This window comes from Hyperolius riggenbachi, chromosome 8, assembly GCF_040937935.1.
Source record: "Hyperolius riggenbachi isolate aHypRig1 chromosome 8, aHypRig1.pri, whole genome shotgun sequence".
Taxonomy (NCBI): Eukaryota; Metazoa; Chordata; class Amphibia; order Anura; family Hyperoliidae; genus Hyperolius; species Hyperolius riggenbachi.
The window spans coordinates 93,466,833-93,475,475 of record NC_090653.1 but is presented as its reverse complement, the minus strand read 5'-3'; the positions used below and the strand labels follow the sequence as shown (position 1 = coordinate 93,475,475).

The 8,643-nt window shown below is 47.2% G+C and overlaps 1 protein-coding gene across 1 annotated transcript in view; it reads left to right on the top strand.

Moving 5' to 3' along the window:
- The first annotated feature begins 952 nt into the window (after window positions 1–952).
- LPAR4 (lysophosphatidic acid receptor 4) overlaps window positions 953–8,643 on the top strand; it is a 51,969-nt gene continuing 44,278 nt past the window's right edge. The window contains exon 1 of the mRNA XM_068249556.1: window positions 953–1,303. The gene's annotated coding sequence lies outside the window, so the exon portion shown is untranslated. The remainder of the gene's footprint in view (window positions 1,304–8,643) is intronic.

Below are 8,643 nucleotides of genomic sequence, written 5' to 3'. Positions count from 1 at the left end.
CCCAGTTAACTCATATCCATAGGGTAGGTGGCATTTCTCAAGAACGCCTACATTTTATGGACCCATTAAAGTTTTGCTATGGGGCCCCATAATGTCTAGCTACGCCACAACTTCCAGCCCTAATTCCAGTTAAGTGACAGGGATGTCCTCTGTACAGCTCTGCATTAGATCGCAGCGCTGTACATGTTTGTTTGCTTTCTTAAAAATAATTTCAGCCTGCCAGCTCTGATCGCGTCTGGCAGGCTGATCACAGTGGCCCCGTTCTGTTTACTGCAGGAAATGCGTGATCGCACAAGCGCTCGTTCCCTGCAAATTTTGCTAATCTCGTACCTGGCGTGACTGAGGAACGAGAGAGACGCTCTGCGGCCAAAAATTAAAAAACAAAAACAGATACATAAGGAGACGGAAGTCTGTGAGTCCTAGAGAACCTTCCCGTTCCGCTTCTCATCCTCCGCAGACTCCTACATTTAAATCTCCTGCTGTGGGAGGCTTCGGCAGTCTTCGGGAGCCTGAGTGCTCCCGAAGACGGACGGCTCTGTACTGCGAGCGCGCACAGAAGATGCCAACCTGGCGAGGTCGGCATCTGCAACAGAGGGGACTCCGGAGTTGCGGCGACGGAAAGATCGGATGCCGGGGGCTGGAAGAAGCACCAGGTAAGTAGATTTTATTTTTTTTATTTATTTATTTTCCTCTGAACTTTCCTTTAAGATTTCCTAAAAGCTGAAGAAGTCAACGCTGCTTAGCAATTTTACAGCAAGAAACAGTTTTTTAATCAGAATAGCAAAGTGACTGGTACAGCTGACATGTGCCCCCGATTGATGTACAGTAATGTGAAATTTTAGGGATAGGTTCTCCAGTAAAGTGACATGTAATGGGCTGTTATAGGTCACAGCTCTGTGCACAGCTTCCTGTCTCCACCAGCTGCTCTCCTGAACAAGCCTGCAGTTATGACTCCAAGTGAAATGCTCATCACCCCCCTCCAGCAGAGACCTGACCATCTCCCTGGCACAAGTGAGGTTAATGGAAAGACTCAGGAGTTCCCCACACATGATGTGGATGAGGAGGCGGGTCTGTGTTTGCTCTAGTCCCTCAGTCCATGAGTTTTAGAAAAGAAAACTATCAAATCTTTTGAGCCATTTTCTATGGCTAGGTATTATTCATTCTATGAGAAGAGAAAATGACCAGAAGAAAGGATTTTGAAGGATTTTCTGCCCTACATTCAGGCTTTTAGTAGTCTGGGCTAGCAGTGAAAGAAACCAGCTGGCCAAAGCCCAGATGAATTGATATTCCAGTCAAGAGCAAGGTAAGCTAGACAATTATCTAGGCTTGCTTGCTTTCTTTCTGTGCTTTAGCCTTTCAGCAGTGTGTCTCAGTTATGGCTGCTGCTGGCATTGAACTCTGTCTACATTTCAGCCTTTAGCACTGTAAGCATGGAGTCTGACTTGTGGAAAACAGAGCAAGGGCAAGAGGTGTTGCCCATAGCAACCAGTGGGGGTATCTGCAGAAAAGAAAAATTCAGATTGTTTTATTTTGGTAGCACAAAAGGCAAACCAATAATGCTGGTTTGTGCGGGGCCCATTTCACACTAGCATGTTTTAATTGCGTTGTGAGGGCTCAAACCCAACAGAGCGATTCTCTGCGCGTTTAGGGAGCGATTGAAACCGCTAGCGATTTCCCTAAACGCTCAGCTGATGGTTAATGGATGGGCTAAATTCCACTGGAGCGATTGCGATTACCAAATTGCAAAACGCAGGACATGCAGGATTTTTCACATTTAGCTGTAGCGTTTCTGCAATGTAAAGTATATAAATGCTGGCATAATCGCTCATCAAAACCTGCACAGAGCGATTTTGCTAGCGTTTTGAAGTTACTGCACACTGTAACAAAATTAAAATTTAATTGAAAGGACCAATCAGAATTAAAAACGCTAATCGCTACACAACCTCTGGCAATTTGAATACTCTTCTTAAAATCGCTACTGAAAACACTCATGAAATCGCTTGCAAACCGATCATACAAAACGCTAGCGATTGCGATTAGCGATAGCGTTTTGTAGTTGGTTCCAGGCCTGACCCATTTTTAATGCAGGGTAACGATAAAGCAATGAAAGTCTATGGGACATTTCATACCTAATGCAATGTGATGCGCCAGAAGCATCCTATCTGGCGCAAAGTCATCAGCGCATTGTGGCTCAGCATTTGCAGTGATGTGTGCTGACCGGAAGTCATGTAAGTCAAAGGTGCGGCAGATATTTTAAACTTTTTTGCGTTTGTGGTGCGCATGCACAGAAGCAAGTTTTTTTTCAATGCACTTGCTTGCAATGCGAATTTCCGCCACAGAAAGTGAGCGCTAGAGAGCCTAATTTTTTACTTGACTTGCTGCAAGTATTACATTAAAGTAGTACTGTAAGCCTTATTAGAAAAAAAGTTCCTCACAGACGTCCTGTTCCCGCGCCGGGGCAACACGATCCTACAGTCTCTGCCGCGGCTTACTTCTGTTATTTGCGACTATATTGGTGCAGGCCACTGCACCTGCGTGGCCCTGGACGCTCGTGTCCTAACTCCCGCCAGCGAAAGCGTCCTGCGCAGGCACAGTACGTGTACTGCGCCTGTGTACGATGCTTTTTGCCATATTTATTTCCTTTTAAACAATACTAGTTGCCTCGCGGTTGTGATGATCTATTTGGCTGAAGTAGTGTCTGAATCACACCAGAAAAAAGCATGCAGCTAATGTTGTCATAGGCACATGCGGGGGGGGGGGGTGAATTCAGAATCAGAATCATTTTATTTCGCCAAGCATGACTGGGTCAAGCCCGGAATTTGGTTTGGCACAATGGAGCAGTACATAGAAAGAAAGTAAAAACGTTAACATAACAGTAACACCTCATACTCAAATATCAAATATAGACATACACAAATATACAATCATACAATCAGCATTGGATATACATATGGCACAGTATTCCACTTTCACAAACACACTGCTGAGGACTGCCACTCCTATGCAGGTGGAAGGGCTCTGATAGAGGGTGGTAGAATATTTAAGGAGTTCAGGAGGCTAACAGTCCTCTGGAAGAAAGAGTTCTTGTGTCTGGTGGTCTTGGTGGGGATGGCCCGAAGTCTCCGACCCAGTGGAAGTGGGGTGAAAAAACGGTGGCCTGGGTGAGAGAGGTCACTTGCAATCCTCAGTGCCCTGGCTCGCAGTCTAGTGTTATACAGGTGGTCAAGTGGGGGCAGAGGTCTCCCAATTATCCTCTCCGCCGACCTAATGATCCAAATTTGTGCCTGTCGCTGGCGGTGGCTCACACATATCATACCAAGATGGCGGAGCAGAGGATCGATTCAATGGTGGCCGTGTAAAAGCATGTTAGAATCTCCTGCGTCATGCCGAACTTCCGCAGTTGGCGGAGGAAGAAGAGTCTCTGCTGGGCCTTCCGTTGGATTGATGTGATGTTGACCCTCCAACTGAGATCGTTGGAGATGGTGGTGCCCAGCAGGCGAGCGCAGGGTACTCTGGCCACCTCGGTGCCATTGATGTAGATGGGGGGGGGGTAGGAGCCGACTTCCTAAAGTCAATTATAAGTTCGACGGTTTTGGCCGTGAATTACAGCTGCCCAGAATCCCCCCTCAGACCAGGGCGGTGCAGTGTCTGGGGACCAGAATATCTGCAGCCATCCTGCAGCTCTCAGCCCTGTGCTGCTGCCTGCAATTTCTTTCTCTGCTACAGTTGACTTTGGATGGAGCAGCAGTGTGTGTACAGAGCATGGAACAGCTCTGGGGAGAGAGCACAGAGTACGAGCACAGCCCTGTGCCCTGCTGTGTGAATGCTTCACTTTCCCCTTCATTACCAATGTCGGCTGTCTTCATTATCTGTATCCAAACTGCTCCTGATCGGTCCTGTTGTCGGTCGGACGGGAAATTGCATTATGTGTACCCCGCATGATGCCCTATAATATTATACTGTATTGTGCCTGGCTGCATGTATGTGGATGGAGGACGGAGCCAGCAGCAGACACAGACAGGTAAAGTATTCATGGGCACCAGGGGGCACATTTTGCATTAGGGGGATAGCACCGGAGGTTCTGTTGGATTTGTCACTCGTCCCAATATTGCATGCTGTTATTGCCGTGCTCCCAATCAAGTATGGACCCCATCGATACATTGACAGTTCCGGACCAGAAATTGGTCGCATCGTCGATCAGCATGCTCTTGGCGGCACCGATTTTCTTCCGATTTGATTATAATAATGAATCAGATGGTCGATTGGCCACCAAGTCGCCTGAAGTGATGTATGGCCACGTTAAATTTTCATGTGTATGGAGTATAAAGGTACCTACACACCTCCAGATTTTTCCGAACTACTTTTTCGTTCAAACCGGTCATTTGAACGACAGCTGGACGTGTGTACGCTCGAGCAGTTTTGAGCGATCCGCTTAACGGATCCATTGGACTAACTGTCGTTCAAATGACAGCTAGGTTCGTACAGGTGTAGAAATGAGTGGGAGTCGTTTAGACAAGTAATGGCCATTCAAACATTAAGAGCCCTTTTACACTTAATGCATTAGTATGCGTTAGTGTGCGTTAGTACGCGTTGGTACACCTTTTTTCCATAGCAGTGGATTGTCAGAAAGATTTCAGTTAAAACGCGTATAGTGGGAACTGTGCCATAGGAAAACATGGGCATTACTTTGAAAATCAGTTTTCTTTCAGTTATAACTGAGGGCAACTGAGTTAAGCGTAAAAAGGGCCTAGGGCCCGTTTCCACTTCCGCCGCAGGCCGCATCACTTCCGCATCTCCTGATGCGGAAGTGTATTGGAGGAGATGGGACGCGGCTGCGGGCGGATGCGGCCGTGCGAGAATCTGCAGCATGCACGCAGCGGAAACTATTCCATTGCCGTGCATGTGTTTCAGCACACCCGCGGTGGGATGCGGCTATGGAGCCGCATCGCACCGCTCCTAGTGGAAACGGGCCATTATGCTGGTCATACACGGCTCGATGCCCCCTTATCAATCGAGCTGCTGATGGCTCGATTGATAATATCCGACGTGTCTAATCACCGCGGGGATCGATTCCGCGCTCGATACCCGCGGCCGGACAATAGCGGCGAATCGAACGGGAGATAAGAAGCGCCGGCGGGGACGAGAGGGAATTGATTCAGGTGCACGTGTGGACGAGCGGGGACACGGCGGGAGTCGATCCGGCGGCTAAATGGCCGCCGGATCGACCCGTGTATGCCCAGCATTACTTTTGATCAGTCGTTTGATCTGGTCCATTGTTCTATCCAGTCCATTGACCAGTAAAACGACATGTAAATTAGCTGCCATTAGCATATCAGCCGTTTTGTCGGTCTGTGTGTACAAGACATTTGAACAACTTGTTTTGAACGACAATAGGGCGTAAAATCAGTGTGTAAGCACCTTAAAGCTGGTGTACATGCTAGAGTGTTCTAGGCTGAGTTGGTTACCTAGGCTGAGTGTCATTTAGCTTGTGTACACAGTTTAATTGCTATCTCTAGGTTATTTCTGGCTTTTGCAGAGCTTTGTTTGCTCATTATCATTGTCCTTGTCACACCATACAAATAGAGCACATTTTCATTTATTAGCCATCTTCTGCCTCATTGAAGTATGAGGATCATTAAGATAAGCATCAGGCCTCTTTCAGATGAACCACTGAGGCCGGTTTTACACTGCATATTGGCGGTGCGGCAGCTTCCGTACATGTGCAACGCAGATAATTGAGGCAGGTTTTTTAAAAGTGTGCGCTTTACCATAGACTTACATGGCTTCTGGCCCGACCCAGATCGCTGCAGGAGCCACACGGGAACGTAGGTATTGAAGCGCGTTAGAGCACTTCTGGGGCAGCGTACCGAAAAGTGGGGGTATGAACTCCCCCATAGATTTTCATTAGGTTGCGGTACAGTGTAAGGCCTTGTTCACATCATACGCGCTTCCGTGCGGATATGGAAGCGCGCATGATGTGCTGAAACGTAGGAACGGCAGAAGGGCATAGACTGTCCTTCTACCGTTCACATCTACTGCGCTGTGCAGCAGTACGATGCGCTGGGAAGCGCTTGCGTATTGCTGCCTGCATTTTGCCTGCAAGTGCAAAGCTGATCCCATCTGGCCTTGTTCACATCTGAGGAGCGCAGATGGCCGTGCGATCTGAACGCAGCGCATCCGATCGCACAATCTGCGCCGCTGCCCACTGCGCTGCTGATCCCATCCATTGACTGTTATGGGATCAGCTCTGCGCTTACGGGCAAAATGTAGGCAGCAGTACGCAAGCGCTTCCCAGCGCATAGTACTGCTGCGCAACACAGTAGATGTGAACGGTAGAAGGGCACTCTATGCCCTTCTGCCGTTCCTGCGTTTCACCACATCATACGTGCTTACATATTTGCACGGAAGTGCGTATGATGTGAACGAGGCCTTACTGTCAATGGATGGGATCGCACGGCCATCCTCAGATGTGAACGAGGCCTGAAAGGGCCCTTAGCTGTGCGCTTGCTGAAAGCAGTTCTGCAGCCAACGATTGCAGTTTGGGTGTAATTAAAATGCAGCCGAATGGCAGCGGTTGACACATGGTAGCGTTACCCAGAGGCAGGAAGCATGGCTGCGGCCATACTCAGATGTGACTTCGTGGGAGGGGCCGCCTGTCCAGCACTGGTACCGAGCACTATGGGCTCAGACACACTGTAAGCACTTTTCTGAACCCTTTTTTGCCATCAGCGCTTTCTGAGGACTGGTTCACATTGGGGCGATTCTGCGCTTTGCTGACCGCCGGTGATAAGCAAAGCGCTGCTACAATGTATCCTTATGGATACATTCACACTTCAGCATTTGCGATTGATTAATCGCAAACGCGCTGCATGCAGCATTTTGGGGGCATTGTTCTGTGATTCCCATTCTATTGAATGAGAATCACATGCGCAAATCGCACTGAATCGCAGCAAATCGCGAGATTTGGGCTGCTGAATCGTGGACGCAAACGTGATTGCGGTAAAGTGCACACTATAAAGCAGCCCTTAGGGCTCTTTCACATCAGAGCTTGCGTTAGAGAACGCTCAAAGCATACGTTTTGTTGTATGCGTTTTAATGCGTTTTGATATGCGTTGCACTGCAGTGAGTGTGCGTTTTTAATCCGTTTTCAATGCGTTACAGGACATGGGAAAACGCAGATCATTTTTTTTTGACTAACATTGTAACGCATAAAGCTAGCGTCGGCCGAAAAACTGGGTGCAGTGTAACGCAACGCACAAAAAGGCTGCGTTATATGTGAAAGCTAAAATGAAAGTCTATGGACTTTCATTTCACCTTGGGTAACGCAAACTTTACCCGTTGCGTTGAAACGCAGAAAATCTGCCCTAATGTGAAAGAGCCCTTAGAGCTTTTTAAAAAAAAAAAAAAAAAAAAAAAAAAAAAAAAAAGCTCCCATTGACTTTCATCAAAATCGCGGTAAAATTGTACAATTTTATTGTGATTTTACCGGAATTTTAATGTAATGGGAGCATTTTTTTAAAAAGCTCTCAGAATGCGCTGATGGCAAAAAAGGGGCTCAGAAAAGTGCCTATAGTGTGTCTGAGCCCCTAGGGCTGGTTCACACTTGAGCGCTTTTCAGCGATTTGCTGATTGCTGGCGATCAGCAAGGCATTGCTGCTAATGTATACCTATGGGATCATTCTCACTGCACAGCACAATGTGCTGGATGCAGCGCTTTGTGGGCGATTGCAATTTGATTCTTATTCTGTTGAACGGAAATCAAAACGCTAATTGCGGCAAGATCGCGATTTGCGTTTTGAGTTTGAACCAGCCCTAAGAAGTGCCCAGTCAGTCAGCAGGAGAGCAGCACATTGACAAATCACATTGTTGTGAGATTTGCTATTATAATTTTCTGTGCATTTTAAAACCACACAGCAATTTTCTTTTTCCTACATGCGAACTGCATGCAACTCGCACACCATGGTTTTCCAGGGACAATCAGAAAAAGTATGAGATTTGCATGTGTTTTTTGATGCATTTTTGAAAAAGAAAAAATCTTTGATTATTTATTGTAGGGCTGGTGCACACCAAAAACCGCAAGCAGATCCGCAAAACGCTAGCAGATTTTTAAACGCTTTTTTTTTATTTTTATGAGGCGTTTTGCTAGCGTTTTGCGGATTGCTGCTGCGGTTTTCAGTATAGTAGATTTCATATATTGTTACAGTAAAGCTGTTACTGAACAGCTTCTGTAACAAAAACGCCGGCAAAACCGCTCTGAACAGGCGTTTTTCAGAGCGGTTTGCGTTTTTCCTATACTTAACATTGAGGCAGAAACGCATCCGAAATCCAAAAAATGCCTCACCCAGGCATTTTTCGTTTCTGCAAAACGCCTGCCGCTCTGGTGTGCACCACCCCATTGAGATACATTGACCAAGCAGATCCGCAGCCGCAAGCGGATCTGAAAACGCCCAAAAAGCCGCTCGGTGTGCACCAGCCCTAATTGAATAAAAAATCTCATGGTTTCCCACACAGGCAAGTGTGCGCCCAGTCTCTGGGTTCTTTCACACTGAGGGATAGGTTACACATGGCAAAATGGCATGTGCTTTGCCACAATGCGAAATTGAACATAATGGTGGCTACTGCGTTTTCTGTTCCCCACTGCAA